A 15,982-nucleotide genomic window follows, 5' to 3' on the forward strand; every position below is an offset into this window, starting at 1 on the left:
GATTTTGCTCTGTTTTCCAACAACTGCGAAATACAAATAGCCGAATAGACTACTACTTTATCGCCTACAACCATACCACGTTGAATGCACCCGATCTCGTTCGATCTCGGAAGTTAAGCAATGTCGGGCTCGGTTAGTACTTGCATGGGTGACCGGCTGGGAATACCGAGTGTCGTAGGCTTTTCGTCGCCGTTTCATTCGATTTTGCTCTGTTTTCCAACAACTGCGAAATACAAATAGCCGAATAGACTACTACTTTATCGTCTACAACCATACCACGTTGAATGCACCCGATCTCGTTCGATCTCGGAAGTTAAGCAATGTCGGGCTCGGTTAGTACTTGCATGGGTGACCGGCTGGGAATACCGAGTGTCGTAGGCTTTTCGTCGCCGTTTCATTCGATTTTGCTCTGTTTTCCAACAACTGCGAAATACAAATAGCCGAATAGACTACTACTTTATCGCCTACAACCATACCACGTTGAATGCACCCGATCTCGTTCGATCTCGGAAGTTAAGCAATGTCGGGCTCGGTTAGTACTTGCATGGGTGACCGGCTGGGAATACCGAGTGTCGTAGGCTTTTCGTCGCCGTTTCATTCGATTTTGCTCTGTTTTCCAACAACTGCGAAATACAAATAGCCGAATAAACTACTGCTTTATCGCCTACAACCGTACCACGTTGAATGCACCCGATCTCGTTCGATCTCGGAAGTTAAGCAATGTCGGGCTCGGTTAGTACTTGCATGGGTGACCGGCTGGGAATACCGAGTGTCGTAGGCTTTTCGTCGCCGTTTCATTCGATTTTGCTCTGTTTTCCAACAACTGCGAAATACAAATAGCCGAATAGACTACTACTTTATCGCCTACAACCATACCACATTGAATGCACCCGATCTCGTTCGATCTCGGAAGTTAAGCAATGTCGGGCTCGGTTAGTACTTGCATGGGTGACCGGCTGGGAAAACCGAGTGTCGTAGGCTTTTGGTCGCCGTTTCATTCGATTTTGCTCTGTTTTCCAACAACTGCGAAATACAAATAGCCGAATAGACTACTACTTTATCGCCTACAACCATACCACGTTGAATGCACCCGTTATCTTTCGATCTCGGAAGTTAAGCAATGTCGGGCTCGGTTAGTACTTGCATGGGTGACCGGCTGGGAATACCGAGTGTCGTAGGCTTTTCGTCGCCGTTTCATTCGATTTTGCTCTGTTTTCCAACAACTGCGAAATACAAATAGCCGAATAGACTACTACTTTATCGCCTACAACCATACCACGTTGAATGCACCCAATCTCGTTCGATCTCGGAAGTTAAGCAATGTCGGGCTCGGTTAGTACTTGCATGGGTGACCGGCTGGGAATACCGAGTGTCGTAGGCTTTTCGTCGCCGTTTCATTCGATTTTGCTCTGTTTTCCAACAACTGCGAAATACAAATAGCCGAATAGACTACTACTTTATCGCCTACAACCATACCACGTTGAATGCACTCGATCTCGGAAGTTAAGCAAAGTCGGGCTCGGTTAGTACTTGCATGGGTGACCGGCTGGGAATACCGAGTGTCGTAGGCTTTTTGTCGCCGTTTCATTCGATTTTGCTCTGTTTTCCAACAACTGCGAAATACAAATAGCCGAATAGACTACTACTTTATTGCCTACAACCATACCACGTTGAATGCACCCGTTATCGTTCGATCTCGGAAGTTAAGCAATGTCAGGCTCGGTTAGTACTTGCATGGGTGACCGGCTGGGAATACCGAGTGTCGTAGGCTTTTCGTCGCCGTTTCATTCGATTTTGCTCTGTTTTCCAACAACTGCGAAATACAAATAGCCGAATGGACCACTACTTTATCGCCTACAACCATACCACGTTGAATGCACCCGATCTCGTTCGATCTCGGAAGTTAAGCAATGTCGGGCTCGGTTAGTACTTGCATGGGTGACCGGCTGGGAATACCGAGTGTCGTAGGCTTTTCGTCGCCGTTTCATTCGATTTTGCTCTGTTTTCCAACAACTGCGAAATACAAATAGCCGAATAGACTACTACTTTATCGCCTACAACCATACCACGTTGAATGCACCCGATCTCGTTCGAACTCGGAAGTTAAGCAATGTCGGGCTCGGTTAGTACTTGCATGGGTGACCGGCTGGGAATACCGAGTGTCGTGGGCTTTTTGTCGCCGTTTCATTCGATTTTGCTCTGTTTTCCAACAACTGCGAAATACAAATAGCCGAATAGACTACTACTTTATCGTCTACAACCATACCACGTTGAATGCACCCGATCTCTTTCGATCTCGGAAGTTAAGCAATGTCGGGCTCGGTTAGTACTTGCATGGGTGACCGGCTGGGAATACCGAGTGTCGTAGGCTTTTCGTCGCCGTTTCATTCGATTTTGCTCTGTTTTCCAACAACTGCGAAATACAAATAGCCGAATAGACTACTACTTTATCGCCTACAACCATACCACGTTGAATGCACCCGATCTCGTTCGATCTCGGAAGTTAAGCAATGTCGGGCTCGGTTAGTACTTGCATGGGTGACCGGCTGGGAATACCGAGTGTCGTAGGCTTTTTGTCGCCGTTTCATTCGATTTTGCTCTGTTTTCCAACAACTGCGAAATACAAATAGCCGAATAGACTACTACTTTATCGCCTACAACCATACCACGTTGAATGCACCCGTTATCGTTCGATATCGGAAGTTAAGCAATGTCGGGCTCGGTTAGTACTTGCATGGGTGACCGGCTGGGAATACCGAGTGTCGTAGGCTTTTCGTCGCCGTTTCAATCGATTTTGCTCTGTTTTCCAACAACTGCGAAATACAAATAGCCGAATAGACTACTACTTTATCGCCTACAACCATACCACGTTGAATGCACCCGATCTCGTTCGATCTCGGAAGTTAAGCAATGTCGGGCTCGGTTAGTACTTGCATGGGTGACCGGCTGGGAATACCGAGTGTCGTAGACTTTTCGTCGCCGTTTCATTCGATTTTGCTCTGTTTTCCAACAACTGCGAAATACAAATAGCCGAATAGACTACTACTTTATCGCCTACAACCATACCACTTTGAATGCACTCAATCTCGGAAGTTAAGCAATGTCGGGCTCGGTTAGTACTTGCATGGGTGACCGGCTGGGAATACCGAGTGTCGTAGGCTTTTTGTCGCCGTTTCATTCGATTTTGCTCTGTTTTCCAACAACTGCGAAATACAAATAGCCGAATAGACTACTACTTTATCGCCTACAACCATACCACGTTGAATGCACCCGTTATCGTTCGATCTCGGAAGTTAATCAATGTCAGGCTCGGTTAGTACTTGCATGGGTGACCGGCTGGGAATACCGAGTGTCGTAGGCTTTTCGTCGCCGTTTCATTCGATTTTGCTCTGTTTTCCAACAACTGCGAAATACAAATAGCCTAATAGACTACTTCTTTATCGCCTACAACCATACCACGTTGAATGCACCCGATCTCGTTCGATCTCGGAAGTTAAGCAATGTCGGGCTCGGTTAGTACTTGCATGGGTGACCGGCTGGGAATACCGAGTGTCGTAGGCTTTTCGTCGCCGTTTCATTCGATTTTGCTCTGTTTTCCAACAACTGCTAAATACAAATAGCCGAATAGACTACTACTTTATCGCCTACAACCATACCACGTTGAATGCACCCGTTCTCGTTCGATCTCGGAAGTTAAGCAATGTCGGGCTCGGTTAGTACTTGCATGGGTGACCGGCTGGGAATACCGAGTGTCGTAGTCTTTTCGTCGCCGTTTCATTCGATTTTGCTCTGTTTTCCAACAACTGCGAAATACAAATAGCCGAATAGACTAGTACTTTATCGCCTACAACCATACCACGTTGAATGCACCCGATCTCGGAAGTTAAGCAATGTCGGGCTCGGTTAGTACTTGCATGGGTGACCGGCTGGGAATACCGAGTGTCGTAGGCTTTTCGTCGCCGTTTTATTCGATTTTGCTCTGTTTTCCAACAACTGCGAAATACAAATAGCCGAATAGACTACTACTTTATCGCCTACAACCAAACCACGTTGAATGCACCCGATCTCGTTCGATCTCGGAAGTTAAGCAATGTCGGGCTCGGTTAGTACTTGCATGGGTGACCGGCTGGGAATACCGAGTGTCGTAGGCTTTTCGTCGCCGTTTCGTTTGATTTTGCTCTGTTTTCCAACAACTGCGAAATACAAATAGCCGAATAGACTACTACTTTATCGCCTACAACCATACCACGTTGAATGCACCCGATCTCGTCGATCTCGGAAGTTAAGCAATGTCGGGTTCGGTTAGTACTTGCATGGGTGACCGGCTGGGAATACCGAGTGTCGTAAGCTTTTCGTCGTCGTTTCATTCGATTTTGCTGTGTTTTCTAACAACTGCGAAATACAAATAGCCGAATAGACTACTACTTCATCGCCTACAACCATACCACGTTGAATGCTCCCGATCTTGTCCTATCTCGGAAGTTAAGCAATGTCGAGCTTGGTTAGTACTTGCATGGGTGACCGGCTGGGAATACCGAGTGTCGTAGGCTTTTCGTCGCCGTTTCATTCGATTTTGCTCTGTTTTCCAACAACTGCGAAATACAAATAGCCAAATAGACTACTACTTTATCGCCTACAACCATACCACGGTGAATGCACCCGATCTCGTTCGATTTCGGAAGTTAAGCAATGTCGGGCTCGGTTAGTACTTGCATGGGTGACCGGCTGGGAATACCGAGTGTCGTAGGCTTTTCGTCGCCGTTTCATTCGATTTTGCTCTGTTTTCCAACAACTGCGAAATACAAATAGCCAAATAGACTACTACTTTATCGCCTACAACCATACCACGTTGAATGCACCCGATCTCGTCGATCTCGGAAGTTAAGCAATGTCGGGTTCGGTTAGTACTTGCATGGGTGACCGGCTGGGAATACCGAGTGTCGTAAGCTTTTCGTCGTCGTTTCATTCGATTTTGCTGTGTTTTCTAACAACTGCGAAATACAAATAGCCGAATAGACTACTACTTCATCGCCTACAACCATACCACGTTGAATGCTCCCGATCTTGTTCGATCTCGGAAGTTAAGCAATGTCGGGCTTGGTTAGTACTTGCATGGGTGACCGGCTGGGAATACCGAGTGTCGTAGGCTTTTCGTCGCCGTTTCATTTGATTTTGCTCTGTTTTCTAACAACTGCGAAATACAAATAGCTGAATAGACTACTACTTTATCGCCTACAACCATACCACGGTGAATGCACCCGATCTCGTTCGATCTCGGAAGTTAAGCAATGTCGGGCTCGGTTAGGACTTGCATGGGTGACCGGCTGGGAATACCGAGTGTCGTAGGCTTTTCCTCGCCGTTTCATTCGATTTTGCTCTGTTTTCCAACAACTGCGAAATACAAATAGCCGAATAGACTACTACTTTATTGCCTACAACCATACCACGTTGAATGCACCCGATCTCGTTCGATCTCGGAAGTTAAGAAATGTCGGGCTCGGTTAGTACTTGCATGGGTGACCGGCTGGGAATACCGAGTGTCGTAGGCTTTTCGTCGCCGTTTCATTCGATTTTGCTCTGTTTTCCAACAACTGCGAAATACAAATAGCTGAATAGACTACTACTTTATCGCCTACAACCATACCACGTTGAATGCACCCGATCTCGTTCGATCTCGGAAGTTAAGCAATGTCGGGCTTGGTTAGTACTTGCATGGGTGACCGGCTGGGAATACCGAGTGTCGTAGGCTTTTCGTCGCCGTTTCATTTGATTTTGCTCTGTTTTCTAACAACTGCGAAATACAAATAGCTGAATAGACTACTACTTTATCGCCTACAACCATACCACGGTGAATGCACCCGATCTCGTTCGATCTCGGAAGTTAAGCAATGTCGGGCTCGGTTAGTACTTGCATGGGTGACCGGCTGGGAATACCGAGTGTCGTAGGCTTTTCCTCGCCGTTTCATTCGATTTTGCTCTGTTTTCCAACAATTGCGAAATACAAATAGCCGAATAGACTACTACTTTATTGCCTACAACCATACCACGTTGAATGCACCCGATCTCGTTCGATCTCGGAAGTTAAGAAATGTCGGGCTCGGTTAGTACTTGCATGGGTGACCGGCTGGGAATACCGAGTGTCGTAGGCTTTTCGTCGCCGTTTCATTCGATTTTGCTCTGTTTTCCAACAACTGCGAAATACAAATAGCCGAATAGACTACTTCTTTATTGCCTACAACCATACCACGTTGAATGCACCCGATCTCGTCGATCTCGGAAGTTAAGCAATGTCGGGTTCGGTTAGTACTTGCATGGGTGACCGGCTGGGAATACCGAGTGTCGTAAGCTTTTCGTCGTCGTTTCATTCGATTTTGCTGTGTTTTCTAACAACTGCGAAATACAAATAGCCGAATAGACTACTACTTCATCGCCTACAACCATACCACGTTGAATGCTCCCGATCTTGTTCGATCTCGGAAGTTAAGCAATGTCGGGCTTGGTTAGTACTTGCATGGGTGACCGGCTGGGAATACCGAGTGTCGTAGGCTTTTCGTCGCCGTTTCATTTGATTTTGCTCTGTTTTCTAACAACTGCGAAATACAAATAGCCGAATAGACTACTACTTTATCGCCTACAACCATACCACGGTGAATGCACCCGATCTCGTTCGATCTCGGAAGTTAAGCAATGTCGGGCTCGGTTATGACTTGCATGGGTGACCGGCTGGGAATACCGAGTGTCGTAGGCTTTTCCTCGCCGTTTCATTCGATTTTGCTCTGTTTTCCAACAACTGCGAAATACAAATAGCCGAATAGACTACTACTTTATTGCCTACAACCATACCACGTTGAATGCACCCGATCTCGTTCGATCTCGGAAGTTGAGAAATGTCGGGCTCGGTTAGTACTTGCATGGGTGACCGGCTGGGAATACCGAGTGTCGTAGGCTTTTTTTTCGTCGCCGTTCCATTCGTTTTTTCTCTGTTTTCTAACAACTGCAAAATACAAATAGCAGAACAGACTACTACTTTATCGACTACAACCATACCACGTTGAATGCACCCGATCTCGTTCGATCTCGGAAGTTAAGCAATGTCGGGCTCGGTTAGTACTTGCATGGGTGACCGGCTGGGAATACCGAGCGTCGTAGGCTTTTCGTCGCCGCTTCATTCGATTTTGCTCTGTTTTCCAACAACTGCAAAATACAAATAGCCGAATAGACTACTACTTTATCGCCTACAACCATACCACGTTGAATGCACCCGATCTCGTTCGATCTCGGAAGTTAAGCAATGTCGGGCTCGGTTAGTACTTGCATGGGTGACCGGCTGGGAATATCGAGTGTCGTAGGCTTTTCGTCGCCGTTTCAATCGATTTTGCTCTGTTTTCCAACAACTGCGAAATACAAATAGCCGAATAGACTACTACTTTATCGCCTACAACCATACCACGTTGAATGCACCCGATCTCGTTCGATCTCGGAAGTTAAGCAATGTCGGGCTCGGTTAGTACTTGCATGGGTGACCGGCTGCGAATACCGAGTGTCGTAGGCTTTTCGTCGCCGTTTCATTCGATTTTGCTCTGTTTTCCAACAACTGCGAAATACAAATAGCCGAATAGACTACTACTTTATCGCCTACAACCATACCCCGTTTAGTACTTGCATGGGTGACCGGCTGGGAATACCGAGTGTCGTAGGCTTCTCGTCGCCGTTTCATTCGATTTTGCTCTGTTTTCCAACAACTGCGAAATACAAATAGCCGAATAGACTACTACTTTATCGCCTACAACCATACCACGTTGAATGCACCCGATCTCGTTCGATCTCGGAAGTTAAGCAATGTCGGGCTCGGTTAGTACTTGCATGGGTGACCGGCTGGGAATACCGAGTGTCGTAGGCTTTTTGTCGCCGTTTCATTCGATTTTGCTCTGTTTTCCAACAACTGCAAAATACAAATAGCCGAATAGACTACTACTTTATCGCCTACAACCATACCACGTTGAATGCACCCGTTATCGTTCGATCTCGGAAGTTAAGCAATGTCGGGTTCGGTTAGTACTTGCATGGGTGACCGGCTGGGAATACCGAGTGTCGTAAGCTTTTCGTCGTCGTTTCATTCGATTTTGCTGTGTTTTCCAACAACTGCGAAATACAAATAGCCAAATAGACTACTACTTTATCGCCTACAACCATACCACGGTGAATGCACCCGATCTCGTTCGATTTCGGAAGTTAAGCAATTTCGGGCTCGGTTAGTACTTGCATGGGTGACCGGCTGGGAATACCGAGTGTCGTGGGCTTTTCGTCGCCGTTTCATTCGATTTTGCTCTGTTTTCCAACAACTGCGAAATACAAATAGCCTAATAGACTACTTCTTTATCGCCTACAACCATACCACGGTGAATGCACCCGATCTCGTTCGATTTCGGAAGTTAAGCAATTTCGGGCTCGGTTAGTACTTGCATGGGTGACCGGCTGGGAATACCGAGTGTCGTGGGCTTTTCGTCGCCGTTTCATTCGATTTTGCTCTGTTTTCCAACAACTGCGAAATACAAATAGCCTAATAGACTACTTCTTTATCGCCTACAACCATACCACGTTGAATGCACCCGATCTCGTTCGATCTCGGAAGTTAAGCAATGTCGGGCTCGGTTAGTACTTGCATGGGTGACCGGCTGGGAATACCGAGTGTCGTAGGCTTTTCGTCGCCGTTTCATTCGATTTTGCTCTGTTTTCCAACAACTGCTAAATACAAATAGCCGAATAGACTACTACTTTATCGCCTACAACCATACCACGTTGAATGCACCCGTTCTCGTTCGATCTCGGAAGTTAAGCAATGTCGGGCTCGGTTAGTACTTGCATGGGTGACCGGCTGGGAATACCGAGTGTCGTAGTCTTCTCGTCGCCGTTTCATTCGATTTTGCTCTGTTTTCCAACAACTGCGAAATACAAATAGCCGAATAGACTAGTACTTTATCGCCTACAACCATACCACGTTGAATGCACCCGATCTCGGAAGTTAAGCAATGTCGGGCTCGGTTAGTACTTGCATGGGTGACCGGCTGGGAATACCGAGTGTCGTAGGCTTTTCGTCGCCGTTTTATTCGATTTTGCTCTGTTTTCCAACAACTGCGAAATACAAATAGCCGAATAGACTACTACTTTATCGCCTACAACCAAACCACGTTGAATGCACCCGATCTCGTTCGATCTCGGAAGTTAAGCAATGTCGGGCTCGGTTAGTACTTGCATGGGTGACCGGCTGGGAATACCGAGTGTCGTAGGCTTTTCGTCGCCGTTTCGTTTGATTTTGCTCTGTTTTCCAACAACTGCGAAATACAAATAGCCGAATAGACTACTACTTTATCGCCTACAACCATACCACGTTGAATGCACCCGATCTCGTCGATCTCGGAAGTTAAGCAATGTCGGGTTCGGTTAGTACTTGCATGGGTGACCGGCTGGGAATACCGAGTGTCGTAAGCTTTTCGTCGTCGTTTCATTCGATTTTGCTGTGTTTTCTAACAACTGCGAAATACAAATAGCCGAATAGACTACTACTTCATCGCCTACAACCATACCACGTTGAATGCTCCCGATCTTGTCCTATCTCGGAAGTTAAGCAATGTCGAGCTTGGTTAGTACTTGCATGGGTGACCGGCTGGGAATACCGAGTGTCGTAGGCTTTTCGTCGCCGTTTCATTCGATTTTGCTCTGTTTTCCAACAACTGCGAAATACAAATAGCCAAATAGACTACTACTTTATCGCCTACAACCATACCACGGTGAATGCACCCGATCTCGTTCGATTTCGGAAGTTAAGCAATGTCGGGCTCGGTTAGTACTTGCATGGGTGACCGGCTGGGAATACCGAGTGTCGTAGGCTTTTCGTCGCCGTTTCATTCGATTTTGCTCTGTTTTCCAACAACTGCGAAATACAAATAGCCAAATAGACTACTACTTTATCGCCTACAACCATACCACGTTGAATGCACCCGATCTCGTCGATCTCGGAAGTTAAGCAATGTCGGGTTCGGTTAGTACTTGCATGGGTGACCGGCTGGGAATACCGAGTGTCGTAAGCTTTTCGTCGTCGTTTCATTCGATTTTGCTGTGTTTTCTAACAACTGCGAAATACAAATAGCCGAATAGACTACTACTTCATCGCCTACAACCATACCACGTTGAATGCTCCCGATCTTGTTCGATCTCGGAAGTTAAGCAATGTCGGGCTTGGTTAGTACTTGCATGGGTGACCGGCTGGGAATACCGAGTGTCGTAGGCTTTTCGTCGCCGTTTCATTTGATTTTGCTCTGTTTTCTAACAACTGCGAAATACAAATAGCTGAATAGACTACTACTTTATCGCCTACAACCATACCACGGTGAATGCACCCGATCTCGTTCGATCTCGGAAGTTAAGCAATGTCGGGCTCGGTTAGGACTTGCATGGGTGACCGGCTGGGAATACCGAGTGTCGTAGGCTTTTCCTCGCCGTTTCATTCGATTTTGCTCTGTTTTCCAACAACTGCGAAATACAAATAGCCGAATAGACTACTACTTTATTGCCTACAACCATACCACGTTGAATGCACCCGATCTCGTTCGATCTCGGAAGTTAAGAAATGTCGGGCTCGGTTAGTACTTGCATGGGTGACCGGCTGGGAATACCGAGTGTCGTAGGCTTTTCGTCGCCGTTTCATTCGATTTTGCTCTGTTTTCCAACAACTGCGAAATACAAATAGCTGAATAGACTACTACTTTATCGCCTACAACCACACCACGTTGAATGCACCCGATCTCGTTCGATCTCGGAAGTTAAGCAATGTCGGGCTTGGTTAGTACTTGCATGGGTGACCGGCTGGGAATACCGAGTGTCGTAGGCTTTTCGTCGCCGTTTCATTTGATTTTGCTCTGTTTTCTAACAACTGCGAAATACAAATAGCTGAATAGACTACTACTTTATCGCCTACAACCATACCACGGTGAATGCACCCGATCTCGTTCGATCTCGGAAGTTAAGCAATGTCGGGCTCGGTTAGTACTTGCATGGGTGACCGGCTGGGAATACCGAGTGTCGTAGGCTTTTCCTCGCCGTTTCATTCGATTTTGCTCTGTTTTCCAACAATTGCGAAATACAAATAGCCGAATAGACTACTACTTTATTGCCTACAACCACACCACGTTGAATGCACCCGATCTCGTTCGATCTCGGAAGTTAAGAAATGTCGGGCTCGGTTAGTACTTGCATGGGTGACCGGCTGGGAATACCGAGTGTCGTAGGCTTTTCGTCGCCGTTTCATTCGATTTTGCTCTGTTTTCCAACAACTGCGAAATACAAATAGCCGAATAGACTACTTCTTTATTGCCTACAACCATACCACGTTGAATGCACCCGATCTCGTCGATCTCGGAAGTTAAGCAATGTCGGGTTCGGTTAGTACTTGCATGGGTGACCGGCTGGGAATACCGAGTGTCGTAAGCTTTTCGTCGTCGTTTCATTCGATTTTGCTGTGTTTTCTAACAACTGCGAAATACAAATAGCCGAATAGACTACTACTTCATCGCCTACAACCATACCACGTTGAATGCTCCCGATCTTGTTCGATCTCGGAAGTTAAGCAATGTCGGGCTTGGTTAGTACTTGCATGGGTGACCGGCTGGGAATACCGAGTGTCGTAGGCTTTTCGTCGCCGTTTCATTTGATTTTGCTCTGTTTTCTAACAACTGCGAAATACAAATAGCCGAATAGACTACTACTTTATCGCCTACAACCATACCACGGTGAATGCACCCGATCTCGTTCGATCTCGGAAGTTAAGCAATGTCGGGCTCGGTTATGACTTGCATGGGTGACCGGCTGGGAATACCGAGTGTCGTAGGCTTTTCCTCGCCGTTTCATTCGATTTTGCTCTGTTTTCCAACAACTGCGAAATACAAATAGCCGAATAGACTACTACTTTATTGCCTACAACCATACCACGTTGAATGCACCCGATCTCGTTCGATCTCGGAAGTTGAGAAATGTCGGGCTCGGTTAGTACTTGCATGGGTGACCGGCTGGGAATACCGAGTGTCGTAGGCTTTTTTTTCGTCGCCGTTCCATTCGTTTTTTCTCTGTTTTCTAACAACTGCAAAATACAAATAGCAGAACAGACTACTACTTTATCGACTACAACCATACCACGTTGAATGCACCCGATCTCGTTCGATCTCGGAAGTTAAGCAATGTCGGGCTCGGTTAGTACTTGCATGGGTGACCGGCTGGGAATACCGAGCGTCGTAGGCTTTTCGTCGCCGCTTCATTCGATTTTGCTCTGTTTTCCAACAACTGCAAAATACAAATAGCCGAATAGACTACTACTTTATCGCCTACAACCATACCACGTTGAATGCACCCGATCTCGTTCGATCTCGGAAGTTAAGCAATGTCGGGCTCGGTTAGTACTTGCATGGGTGACCGGCTGGGAATATCGAGTGTCGTAGGCTTTTCGTCGCCGTTTCAATCGATTTTGCTCTGTTTTCCAACAACTGCGAAATACAAATAGCCGAATAGACTACTACTTTATCGCCTACAACCATACCACGTTGAATGCACCCGATCTCGTTCGATCTCGGAAGTTAAGCAATGTCGGGCTCGGTTAGTACTTGCATGGGTGACCGGCTGCGAATACCGAGTGTCGTAGGCTTTTCGTCGCCGTTTCATTCGATTTTGCTCTGTTTTCCAACAACTGCGAAATACAAATAGCCGAATAGACTACTACTTTATCGCCTACAACCATACCCCGTTTAGTACTTGCATGGGTGACCGGCTGGGAATACCGAGTGTCGTAGGCTTCTCGTCGCCGTTTCATTCGATTTTGCTCTGTTTTCCAACAACTGCGAAATACAAATAGCCGAATAGACTACTACTTTATCGCCTACAACCATACCACGTTGAATGCACCCGATCTCGTTCGATCTCGGAAGTTAAGCAATGTCGGGCTCGGTTAGTACTTGCATGGGTGACCGGCTGGGAATACCGAGTGTCGTAGGCTTTTTGTCGCCGTTTCATTCGATTTTGCTCTGTTTTCCAACAACTGCAAAATACAAATAGCCGAATAGACTACTACTTTATCGCCTACAACCATACCACGTTGAATGCACCCGTTATCGTTCGATCTCGGAAGTTAAGCAATGTCGGGTTCGGTTAGTACTTGCATGGGTGACCGGCTGGGAATACCGAGTGTCGTAAGCTTTTCGTCGTCGTTTCATTCGATTTTGCTGTGTTTTCCAACAACTGCGAAATACAAATAGCCAAATAGACTACTACTTTATCGCCTACAACCATACCACGGTGAATGCACCCGATCTCGTTCGATTTCGGAAGTTAAGCAATTTCGGGCTCGGTTAGTACTTGCATGGGTGACCGGCTGGGAATACCGAGTGTCGTGGGCTTTTCGTCGCCGTTTCATTCGATTTTGCTCTGTTTTCCAACAACTGCGAAATACAAATAGCCGAATAGACTACTACTTTATTGCCTACAACCATACCACGTTGAATGCACCCGATCTCGTCGATCTCGGAAGTTAAGCAATGTCGGGTTCGGTTAGTACTTGCATGGGTGACCGGCTGGGAATACCGAGTGTCGTAAGCTTTTCGTCGTCGTTTCATTCGATTTTGCTGTGTTTTCTAACAACTGCGAAATACAAATAGCCGAATAGACTACTACTTCATCGCCTACAACCATACCACGTTGAATGCTCCCGATCTTGTTCGATCTCGGAAGTTAAGCAATGTCGGGCTTGGTTAGTACTTGCATGGGTGACCGGCTGGGAATACCGAGTGTCGTAGGCTTTTCGTCGCCGTTTCATTTGATTTTGCTCTGTTTTCTAACAACTGCGAAATACAAATAGCTGAATAGACTACTACTTTATCGCCTACAACCATACCACGGTGAATGCACCCGATCTCGTTCGATCTCGGAAGTTAAGCAATGTCGGGCTCGGTTAGTACTTGCATGGGTGACCGGCTGGGAATACCGAGTGTCGTAGGCTTTTCCTCGCCGTTTCATTCGATTTTGCTCTGTTTTCCAACAACTGCGAAATACAAATAGCCGAATAGACTACTACTTTATTGCCTACAACCATACCACGTTGAATGCACCCGATCTCGTTCGATCTCGGAAGTTAAGAAATGTCGGGCTCGGTTAGTACTTGCATGGGTGACCGGCTGGGAATACCGAGTGTCGTAGGCTTTTCGTCGCCGTTTCATTCGATTTTGCTCTGTTTTCCAACAACTGCGAAATACAAATAGCCGAATAGACTACTTCTTTTTTGCCTACAACCATACCACGTTGAATGCACCCGATCTCGTCGATCTCGGAAGTTAAGCAATGTCGGGTTCGGTTAGTACTTGCATGGGTGACCGGCTGGGAATACCGAGTGTCGTAAGCTTTTCGTCGTCGTTTCATTCGATTTTGCTGTGTTTTCTAACAACTGCGAAATACAAATAGCCGAATAGACTACTACTTCATCGCCTACAACCATACCACGTTGAATACTCCCGATCTTGTTCGATCTCGGAAGTTAAGCAATGTCGGGCTTGGTTAGTACTTGCATGGGTGACCGGCTGGGAATACCGAGTGTCGTAGGCTTTTCGTCGCCGTTTCATTTGATTTTGCTCTGTTTTCTAACAACTGCGAAATACAAATAGCCGAATAGACTACTACTTTATCGCCTACAACCATACCACGTTGAATGCACCCGATCTCGTTCGATCTAGGAAGCTAAGCAATGTCGGGCTCGGTTATGACTTGCATGGGTGACCGGCTGGGAATACCGAGTGTCGTAGGCTTTTCCTCGCCGTTTCATTCGATTTTACTCTGTTTTCCAACAACTGCGAAATACAAATAGCCGAATAGACTACTACTTTATTGCCTACAACCATACCACGTTGAATGCACCCGATCTCGTTCGATCTCGGAAGTTAAGAAATGTCGGGCTCGGTTAGTACTTGCATGGGTGACCGGCTGGGAAATCCGAGTGTCGTAGGCTTTTTTTTCGTCGCCGTTCCATTCGTTTTTTCTCTGTTTTCTAACAACTGCAAAATACAAATAGCAGAACAGACTACTACTTTATCGACTACAACCATACCACGTTGAATGCACCCGATCTCGTTCGATCTCGGAAGTTAAGCAATGTCGGGCTCGGTTAGTACTTGCATGGGTGACCGGCTGGGAATACCGAGTGTCGTAGGCTTTTCGTCGCCGCTTCATTCGATTTTGCTCTGTTTTCCAACAACTGCAAAATACAAATAGCCGAATAGACTACTACTTTATCGCCTACAACCATACCACGTTGAATGCACCCGATCTTGTTCGATCTCGGAAGTTAAGCAATGTCGGGCTCGGTTAGTACTTGCATGGGTGACCGGCTGGGAATATCGAGTGTCGTAGGCTTTTCGTCGCCGTTTCAATCGATTTTGCTCTGTTTTCCAACAACTGCGAAATACAAATAGCCGAATAGACTACTACTTTATCGCCTACAACCATACCACGTTGAATGCACCCGATCTCGTTCGATCTCGGAAGTTAAGCAATGTCGGGCTCGGTTAGTACTTGCATGGGTGACCGGCTGCGAATACCGAGTGTCGTAGGCTTTTCGTCGCCGTTTCATTCGATTTTGCTCTGTTTTCCAACAACTGCGAAATACAAATAGCCGAATAGACTACTACTTTATCGCCTACAACCATACCCCGTTTAGTACTTGCATGGGTGACCGGCTGGGAATACCGAGTGTCGTAGGCTTCTCGTCGCCGTTTCATTCGATTTTGCTCTAGCGAAATACAAATAGCCGAATAGACTACTACTTTATCGCCTACAACCATACCACGTTGAATGCACCCGATCTCGTTCGATCTCGGAAGTTAAGCAATGTCGGGCTCGGTTAGTACTTGCATGGGTGACCGGCTGGGAATACCGAGTGTCGTAGGCTTTTTGT

The 15,982-nt window shown here is 46.6% G+C and overlaps 48 non-coding genes and 30 pseudogenes across 48 annotated transcripts; all 78 read left to right on the forward strand.

The window, feature by feature from the left end:
- The first annotated feature begins 62 nt into the window (after positions 1-62).
- LOC144416954 (5S ribosomal RNA) lies at positions 63-181 on the forward strand. The gene has a single exon (XR_013472846.1). It is a non-coding gene; the product is annotated as a 5S ribosomal RNA (ribosomal RNA).
- Positions 182-262: 81 nt separating this feature from the next.
- LOC144414643 (5S ribosomal RNA) lies at positions 263-381 on the forward strand. Its single transcript, XR_013470532.1, has one exon. It is a non-coding gene; the product is annotated as a 5S ribosomal RNA (ribosomal RNA).
- Positions 382-462: 81 nt separating this feature from the next.
- LOC144416965 (5S ribosomal RNA) lies at positions 463-581 on the forward strand. Its single transcript, XR_013472857.1, has one exon. It is a non-coding gene; the product is annotated as a 5S ribosomal RNA (ribosomal RNA).
- An 81-nt stretch (positions 582-662) lies between these two features.
- On the forward strand, positions 663-781 carry LOC144415175 (5S ribosomal RNA). The gene has a single exon (XR_013471067.1). It is a non-coding gene; the product is annotated as a 5S ribosomal RNA (ribosomal RNA).
- An 81-nt stretch (positions 782-862) lies between these two features.
- LOC144413750 (5S ribosomal RNA) lies at positions 863-981 on the forward strand. The gene has a single exon (XR_013469641.1). It is a non-coding gene; the product is annotated as a 5S ribosomal RNA (ribosomal RNA).
- An 81-nt stretch (positions 982-1,062) lies between these two features.
- LOC144418183 (5S ribosomal RNA) lies at positions 1,063-1,181 on the forward strand (annotated as a pseudogene).
- Positions 1,182-1,262: 81 nt separating this feature from the next.
- LOC144416476 (5S ribosomal RNA) lies at positions 1,263-1,381 on the forward strand. The gene has a single exon (XR_013472369.1). It is a non-coding gene; the product is annotated as a 5S ribosomal RNA (ribosomal RNA).
- Positions 1,382-1,462: 81 nt separating this feature from the next.
- Positions 1,463-1,571, forward strand: LOC144412577 (5S ribosomal RNA; annotated as a pseudogene).
- Positions 1,572-1,652: 81 nt separating this feature from the next.
- Positions 1,653-1,771, forward strand: LOC144412023 (5S ribosomal RNA; annotated as a pseudogene).
- An 81-nt stretch (positions 1,772-1,852) lies between these two features.
- Positions 1,853-1,971, forward strand: LOC144416976 (5S ribosomal RNA). The gene has a single exon (XR_013472868.1). It is a non-coding gene; the product is annotated as a 5S ribosomal RNA (ribosomal RNA).
- An 81-nt stretch (positions 1,972-2,052) lies between these two features.
- LOC144414446 (5S ribosomal RNA) lies at positions 2,053-2,171 on the forward strand. Its single transcript, XR_013470336.1, has one exon. It is a non-coding gene; the product is annotated as a 5S ribosomal RNA (ribosomal RNA).
- An 81-nt stretch (positions 2,172-2,252) lies between these two features.
- Positions 2,253-2,371, forward strand: LOC144415415 (5S ribosomal RNA). The gene has a single exon (XR_013471307.1). It is a non-coding gene; the product is annotated as a 5S ribosomal RNA (ribosomal RNA).
- An 81-nt stretch (positions 2,372-2,452) lies between these two features.
- LOC144416987 (5S ribosomal RNA) lies at positions 2,453-2,571 on the forward strand. Its single transcript, XR_013472879.1, has one exon. It is a non-coding gene; the product is annotated as a 5S ribosomal RNA (ribosomal RNA).
- An 81-nt stretch (positions 2,572-2,652) lies between these two features.
- Positions 2,653-2,771, forward strand: LOC144411936 (5S ribosomal RNA; annotated as a pseudogene).
- Positions 2,772-2,852: 81 nt separating this feature from the next.
- Positions 2,853-2,971, forward strand: LOC144415402 (5S ribosomal RNA). The gene has a single exon (XR_013471294.1). It is a non-coding gene; the product is annotated as a 5S ribosomal RNA (ribosomal RNA).
- Positions 2,972-3,052: 81 nt separating this feature from the next.
- On the forward strand, positions 3,053-3,161 carry LOC144412962 (5S ribosomal RNA; annotated as a pseudogene).
- An 81-nt stretch (positions 3,162-3,242) lies between these two features.
- Positions 3,243-3,361, forward strand: LOC144412497 (5S ribosomal RNA; annotated as a pseudogene).
- Positions 3,362-3,442: 81 nt separating this feature from the next.
- On the forward strand, positions 3,443-3,561 carry LOC144416998 (5S ribosomal RNA). Its single transcript, XR_013472890.1, has one exon. It is a non-coding gene; the product is annotated as a 5S ribosomal RNA (ribosomal RNA).
- Positions 3,562-3,642: 81 nt separating this feature from the next.
- Positions 3,643-3,761, forward strand: LOC144417074 (5S ribosomal RNA). Its single transcript, XR_013472967.1, has one exon. It is a non-coding gene; the product is annotated as a 5S ribosomal RNA (ribosomal RNA).
- An 81-nt stretch (positions 3,762-3,842) lies between these two features.
- Positions 3,843-3,951, forward strand: LOC144411957 (5S ribosomal RNA; annotated as a pseudogene).
- An 81-nt stretch (positions 3,952-4,032) lies between these two features.
- On the forward strand, positions 4,033-4,151 carry LOC144415096 (5S ribosomal RNA). The gene has a single exon (XR_013470988.1). It is a non-coding gene; the product is annotated as a 5S ribosomal RNA (ribosomal RNA).
- An 81-nt stretch (positions 4,152-4,232) lies between these two features.
- On the forward strand, positions 4,233-4,350 carry LOC144418103 (5S ribosomal RNA; annotated as a pseudogene).
- An 81-nt stretch (positions 4,351-4,431) lies between these two features.
- On the forward strand, positions 4,432-4,550 carry LOC144412179 (5S ribosomal RNA; annotated as a pseudogene).
- Positions 4,551-4,631: 81 nt separating this feature from the next.
- Positions 4,632-4,750, forward strand: LOC144417050 (5S ribosomal RNA). The gene has a single exon (XR_013472942.1). It is a non-coding gene; the product is annotated as a 5S ribosomal RNA (ribosomal RNA).
- An 81-nt stretch (positions 4,751-4,831) lies between these two features.
- LOC144418104 (5S ribosomal RNA) lies at positions 4,832-4,949 on the forward strand (annotated as a pseudogene).
- Positions 4,950-5,030: 81 nt separating this feature from the next.
- On the forward strand, positions 5,031-5,149 carry LOC144416391 (5S ribosomal RNA). Its single transcript, XR_013472284.1, has one exon. It is a non-coding gene; the product is annotated as a 5S ribosomal RNA (ribosomal RNA).
- An 81-nt stretch (positions 5,150-5,230) lies between these two features.
- On the forward strand, positions 5,231-5,349 carry LOC144417768 (5S ribosomal RNA; annotated as a pseudogene).
- An 81-nt stretch (positions 5,350-5,430) lies between these two features.
- On the forward strand, positions 5,431-5,549 carry LOC144415958 (5S ribosomal RNA). Its single transcript, XR_013471852.1, has one exon. It is a non-coding gene; the product is annotated as a 5S ribosomal RNA (ribosomal RNA).
- Positions 5,550-5,630: 81 nt separating this feature from the next.
- Positions 5,631-5,749, forward strand: LOC144414062 (5S ribosomal RNA). The gene has a single exon (XR_013469953.1). It is a non-coding gene; the product is annotated as a 5S ribosomal RNA (ribosomal RNA).
- Positions 5,750-5,830: 81 nt separating this feature from the next.
- On the forward strand, positions 5,831-5,949 carry LOC144415644 (5S ribosomal RNA). Its single transcript, XR_013471536.1, has one exon. It is a non-coding gene; the product is annotated as a 5S ribosomal RNA (ribosomal RNA).
- An 81-nt stretch (positions 5,950-6,030) lies between these two features.
- On the forward strand, positions 6,031-6,149 carry LOC144415959 (5S ribosomal RNA). Its single transcript, XR_013471853.1, has one exon. It is a non-coding gene; the product is annotated as a 5S ribosomal RNA (ribosomal RNA).
- An 81-nt stretch (positions 6,150-6,230) lies between these two features.
- LOC144418105 (5S ribosomal RNA) lies at positions 6,231-6,348 on the forward strand (annotated as a pseudogene).
- Positions 6,349-6,429: 81 nt separating this feature from the next.
- On the forward strand, positions 6,430-6,548 carry LOC144416392 (5S ribosomal RNA). The gene has a single exon (XR_013472285.1). It is a non-coding gene; the product is annotated as a 5S ribosomal RNA (ribosomal RNA).
- An 81-nt stretch (positions 6,549-6,629) lies between these two features.
- Positions 6,630-6,748, forward strand: LOC144418398 (5S ribosomal RNA; annotated as a pseudogene).
- Positions 6,749-6,829: 81 nt separating this feature from the next.
- Positions 6,830-6,948, forward strand: LOC144417555 (5S ribosomal RNA; annotated as a pseudogene).
- Positions 6,949-7,033: 85 nt separating this feature from the next.
- On the forward strand, positions 7,034-7,152 carry LOC144416462 (5S ribosomal RNA). The gene has a single exon (XR_013472355.1). It is a non-coding gene; the product is annotated as a 5S ribosomal RNA (ribosomal RNA).
- Positions 7,153-7,233: 81 nt separating this feature from the next.
- On the forward strand, positions 7,234-7,352 carry LOC144414720 (5S ribosomal RNA). Its single transcript, XR_013470610.1, has one exon. It is a non-coding gene; the product is annotated as a 5S ribosomal RNA (ribosomal RNA).
- Positions 7,353-7,433: 81 nt separating this feature from the next.
- LOC144414956 (5S ribosomal RNA) lies at positions 7,434-7,552 on the forward strand. The gene has a single exon (XR_013470848.1). It is a non-coding gene; the product is annotated as a 5S ribosomal RNA (ribosomal RNA).
- A 229-nt stretch (positions 7,553-7,781) lies between these two features.
- LOC144417009 (5S ribosomal RNA) lies at positions 7,782-7,900 on the forward strand. Its single transcript, XR_013472901.1, has one exon. It is a non-coding gene; the product is annotated as a 5S ribosomal RNA (ribosomal RNA).
- Positions 7,901-7,981: 81 nt separating this feature from the next.
- Positions 7,982-8,100, forward strand: LOC144412450 (5S ribosomal RNA; annotated as a pseudogene).
- An 81-nt stretch (positions 8,101-8,181) lies between these two features.
- LOC144418280 (5S ribosomal RNA) lies at positions 8,182-8,300 on the forward strand (annotated as a pseudogene).
- An 81-nt stretch (positions 8,301-8,381) lies between these two features.
- On the forward strand, positions 8,382-8,500 carry LOC144418281 (5S ribosomal RNA; annotated as a pseudogene).
- An 81-nt stretch (positions 8,501-8,581) lies between these two features.
- LOC144417020 (5S ribosomal RNA) lies at positions 8,582-8,700 on the forward strand. The gene has a single exon (XR_013472912.1). It is a non-coding gene; the product is annotated as a 5S ribosomal RNA (ribosomal RNA).
- An 81-nt stretch (positions 8,701-8,781) lies between these two features.
- LOC144417075 (5S ribosomal RNA) lies at positions 8,782-8,900 on the forward strand. The gene has a single exon (XR_013472968.1). It is a non-coding gene; the product is annotated as a 5S ribosomal RNA (ribosomal RNA).
- An 81-nt stretch (positions 8,901-8,981) lies between these two features.
- LOC144411958 (5S ribosomal RNA) lies at positions 8,982-9,090 on the forward strand (annotated as a pseudogene).
- An 81-nt stretch (positions 9,091-9,171) lies between these two features.
- LOC144415097 (5S ribosomal RNA) lies at positions 9,172-9,290 on the forward strand. The gene has a single exon (XR_013470989.1). It is a non-coding gene; the product is annotated as a 5S ribosomal RNA (ribosomal RNA).
- An 81-nt stretch (positions 9,291-9,371) lies between these two features.
- Positions 9,372-9,489, forward strand: LOC144418106 (5S ribosomal RNA; annotated as a pseudogene).
- Positions 9,490-9,570: 81 nt separating this feature from the next.
- Positions 9,571-9,689, forward strand: LOC144412180 (5S ribosomal RNA; annotated as a pseudogene).
- An 81-nt stretch (positions 9,690-9,770) lies between these two features.
- Positions 9,771-9,889, forward strand: LOC144417051 (5S ribosomal RNA). The gene has a single exon (XR_013472943.1). It is a non-coding gene; the product is annotated as a 5S ribosomal RNA (ribosomal RNA).
- An 81-nt stretch (positions 9,890-9,970) lies between these two features.
- On the forward strand, positions 9,971-10,088 carry LOC144418107 (5S ribosomal RNA; annotated as a pseudogene).
- An 81-nt stretch (positions 10,089-10,169) lies between these two features.
- Positions 10,170-10,288, forward strand: LOC144416393 (5S ribosomal RNA). Its single transcript, XR_013472286.1, has one exon. It is a non-coding gene; the product is annotated as a 5S ribosomal RNA (ribosomal RNA).
- An 81-nt stretch (positions 10,289-10,369) lies between these two features.
- Positions 10,370-10,488, forward strand: LOC144417769 (5S ribosomal RNA; annotated as a pseudogene).
- An 81-nt stretch (positions 10,489-10,569) lies between these two features.
- On the forward strand, positions 10,570-10,688 carry LOC144415960 (5S ribosomal RNA). Its single transcript, XR_013471854.1, has one exon. It is a non-coding gene; the product is annotated as a 5S ribosomal RNA (ribosomal RNA).
- An 81-nt stretch (positions 10,689-10,769) lies between these two features.
- Positions 10,770-10,888, forward strand: LOC144414814 (5S ribosomal RNA). The gene has a single exon (XR_013470704.1). It is a non-coding gene; the product is annotated as a 5S ribosomal RNA (ribosomal RNA).
- Positions 10,889-10,969: 81 nt separating this feature from the next.
- On the forward strand, positions 10,970-11,088 carry LOC144415645 (5S ribosomal RNA). Its single transcript, XR_013471537.1, has one exon. It is a non-coding gene; the product is annotated as a 5S ribosomal RNA (ribosomal RNA).
- An 81-nt stretch (positions 11,089-11,169) lies between these two features.
- Positions 11,170-11,288, forward strand: LOC144417002 (5S ribosomal RNA). Its single transcript, XR_013472894.1, has one exon. It is a non-coding gene; the product is annotated as a 5S ribosomal RNA (ribosomal RNA).
- Positions 11,289-11,369: 81 nt separating this feature from the next.
- LOC144418109 (5S ribosomal RNA) lies at positions 11,370-11,487 on the forward strand (annotated as a pseudogene).
- An 81-nt stretch (positions 11,488-11,568) lies between these two features.
- On the forward strand, positions 11,569-11,687 carry LOC144416394 (5S ribosomal RNA). The gene has a single exon (XR_013472287.1). It is a non-coding gene; the product is annotated as a 5S ribosomal RNA (ribosomal RNA).
- An 81-nt stretch (positions 11,688-11,768) lies between these two features.
- Positions 11,769-11,887, forward strand: LOC144418399 (5S ribosomal RNA; annotated as a pseudogene).
- An 81-nt stretch (positions 11,888-11,968) lies between these two features.
- On the forward strand, positions 11,969-12,087 carry LOC144417557 (5S ribosomal RNA; annotated as a pseudogene).
- Positions 12,088-12,172: 85 nt separating this feature from the next.
- LOC144416464 (5S ribosomal RNA) lies at positions 12,173-12,291 on the forward strand. Its single transcript, XR_013472357.1, has one exon. It is a non-coding gene; the product is annotated as a 5S ribosomal RNA (ribosomal RNA).
- Positions 12,292-12,372: 81 nt separating this feature from the next.
- LOC144414721 (5S ribosomal RNA) lies at positions 12,373-12,491 on the forward strand. Its single transcript, XR_013470611.1, has one exon. It is a non-coding gene; the product is annotated as a 5S ribosomal RNA (ribosomal RNA).
- Positions 12,492-12,572: 81 nt separating this feature from the next.
- LOC144414957 (5S ribosomal RNA) lies at positions 12,573-12,691 on the forward strand. The gene has a single exon (XR_013470849.1). It is a non-coding gene; the product is annotated as a 5S ribosomal RNA (ribosomal RNA).
- Positions 12,692-12,920: 229 nt separating this feature from the next.
- On the forward strand, positions 12,921-13,039 carry LOC144417032 (5S ribosomal RNA). Its single transcript, XR_013472924.1, has one exon. It is a non-coding gene; the product is annotated as a 5S ribosomal RNA (ribosomal RNA).
- An 81-nt stretch (positions 13,040-13,120) lies between these two features.
- LOC144412451 (5S ribosomal RNA) lies at positions 13,121-13,239 on the forward strand (annotated as a pseudogene).
- An 81-nt stretch (positions 13,240-13,320) lies between these two features.
- LOC144418282 (5S ribosomal RNA) lies at positions 13,321-13,439 on the forward strand (annotated as a pseudogene).
- An 81-nt stretch (positions 13,440-13,520) lies between these two features.
- On the forward strand, positions 13,521-13,638 carry LOC144418110 (5S ribosomal RNA; annotated as a pseudogene).
- Positions 13,639-13,719: 81 nt separating this feature from the next.
- Positions 13,720-13,838, forward strand: LOC144416395 (5S ribosomal RNA). Its single transcript, XR_013472288.1, has one exon. It is a non-coding gene; the product is annotated as a 5S ribosomal RNA (ribosomal RNA).
- Positions 13,839-13,919: 81 nt separating this feature from the next.
- Positions 13,920-14,038, forward strand: LOC144415646 (5S ribosomal RNA). Its single transcript, XR_013471538.1, has one exon. It is a non-coding gene; the product is annotated as a 5S ribosomal RNA (ribosomal RNA).
- An 81-nt stretch (positions 14,039-14,119) lies between these two features.
- Positions 14,120-14,238, forward strand: LOC144415961 (5S ribosomal RNA). The gene has a single exon (XR_013471855.1). It is a non-coding gene; the product is annotated as a 5S ribosomal RNA (ribosomal RNA).
- Positions 14,239-14,319: 81 nt separating this feature from the next.
- On the forward strand, positions 14,320-14,437 carry LOC144418111 (5S ribosomal RNA; annotated as a pseudogene).
- An 81-nt stretch (positions 14,438-14,518) lies between these two features.
- Positions 14,519-14,637, forward strand: LOC144416555 (5S ribosomal RNA). Its single transcript, XR_013472448.1, has one exon. It is a non-coding gene; the product is annotated as a 5S ribosomal RNA (ribosomal RNA).
- Positions 14,638-14,718: 81 nt separating this feature from the next.
- LOC144412494 (5S ribosomal RNA) lies at positions 14,719-14,837 on the forward strand (annotated as a pseudogene).
- An 81-nt stretch (positions 14,838-14,918) lies between these two features.
- LOC144416262 (5S ribosomal RNA) lies at positions 14,919-15,037 on the forward strand. Its single transcript, XR_013472155.1, has one exon. It is a non-coding gene; the product is annotated as a 5S ribosomal RNA (ribosomal RNA).
- An 85-nt stretch (positions 15,038-15,122) lies between these two features.
- LOC144415221 (5S ribosomal RNA) lies at positions 15,123-15,241 on the forward strand. Its single transcript, XR_013471113.1, has one exon. It is a non-coding gene; the product is annotated as a 5S ribosomal RNA (ribosomal RNA).
- Positions 15,242-15,322: 81 nt separating this feature from the next.
- On the forward strand, positions 15,323-15,441 carry LOC144416660 (5S ribosomal RNA). The gene has a single exon (XR_013472553.1). It is a non-coding gene; the product is annotated as a 5S ribosomal RNA (ribosomal RNA).
- Positions 15,442-15,522: 81 nt separating this feature from the next.
- On the forward strand, positions 15,523-15,641 carry LOC144414958 (5S ribosomal RNA). The gene has a single exon (XR_013470850.1). It is a non-coding gene; the product is annotated as a 5S ribosomal RNA (ribosomal RNA).
- A 216-nt stretch (positions 15,642-15,857) lies between these two features.
- LOC144417043 (5S ribosomal RNA) lies at positions 15,858-15,976 on the forward strand. Its single transcript, XR_013472935.1, has one exon. It is a non-coding gene; the product is annotated as a 5S ribosomal RNA (ribosomal RNA).
- Positions 15,977-15,982: the final 6 nt, after the last annotated feature.

This window comes from Styela clava, chromosome 15 (genome assembly GCF_964204865.1).
Source record: "Styela clava chromosome 15, kaStyClav1.hap1.2, whole genome shotgun sequence".
NCBI lineage: Eukaryota > Metazoa > Chordata > Ascidiacea > Stolidobranchia > Styelidae > Styela > Styela clava.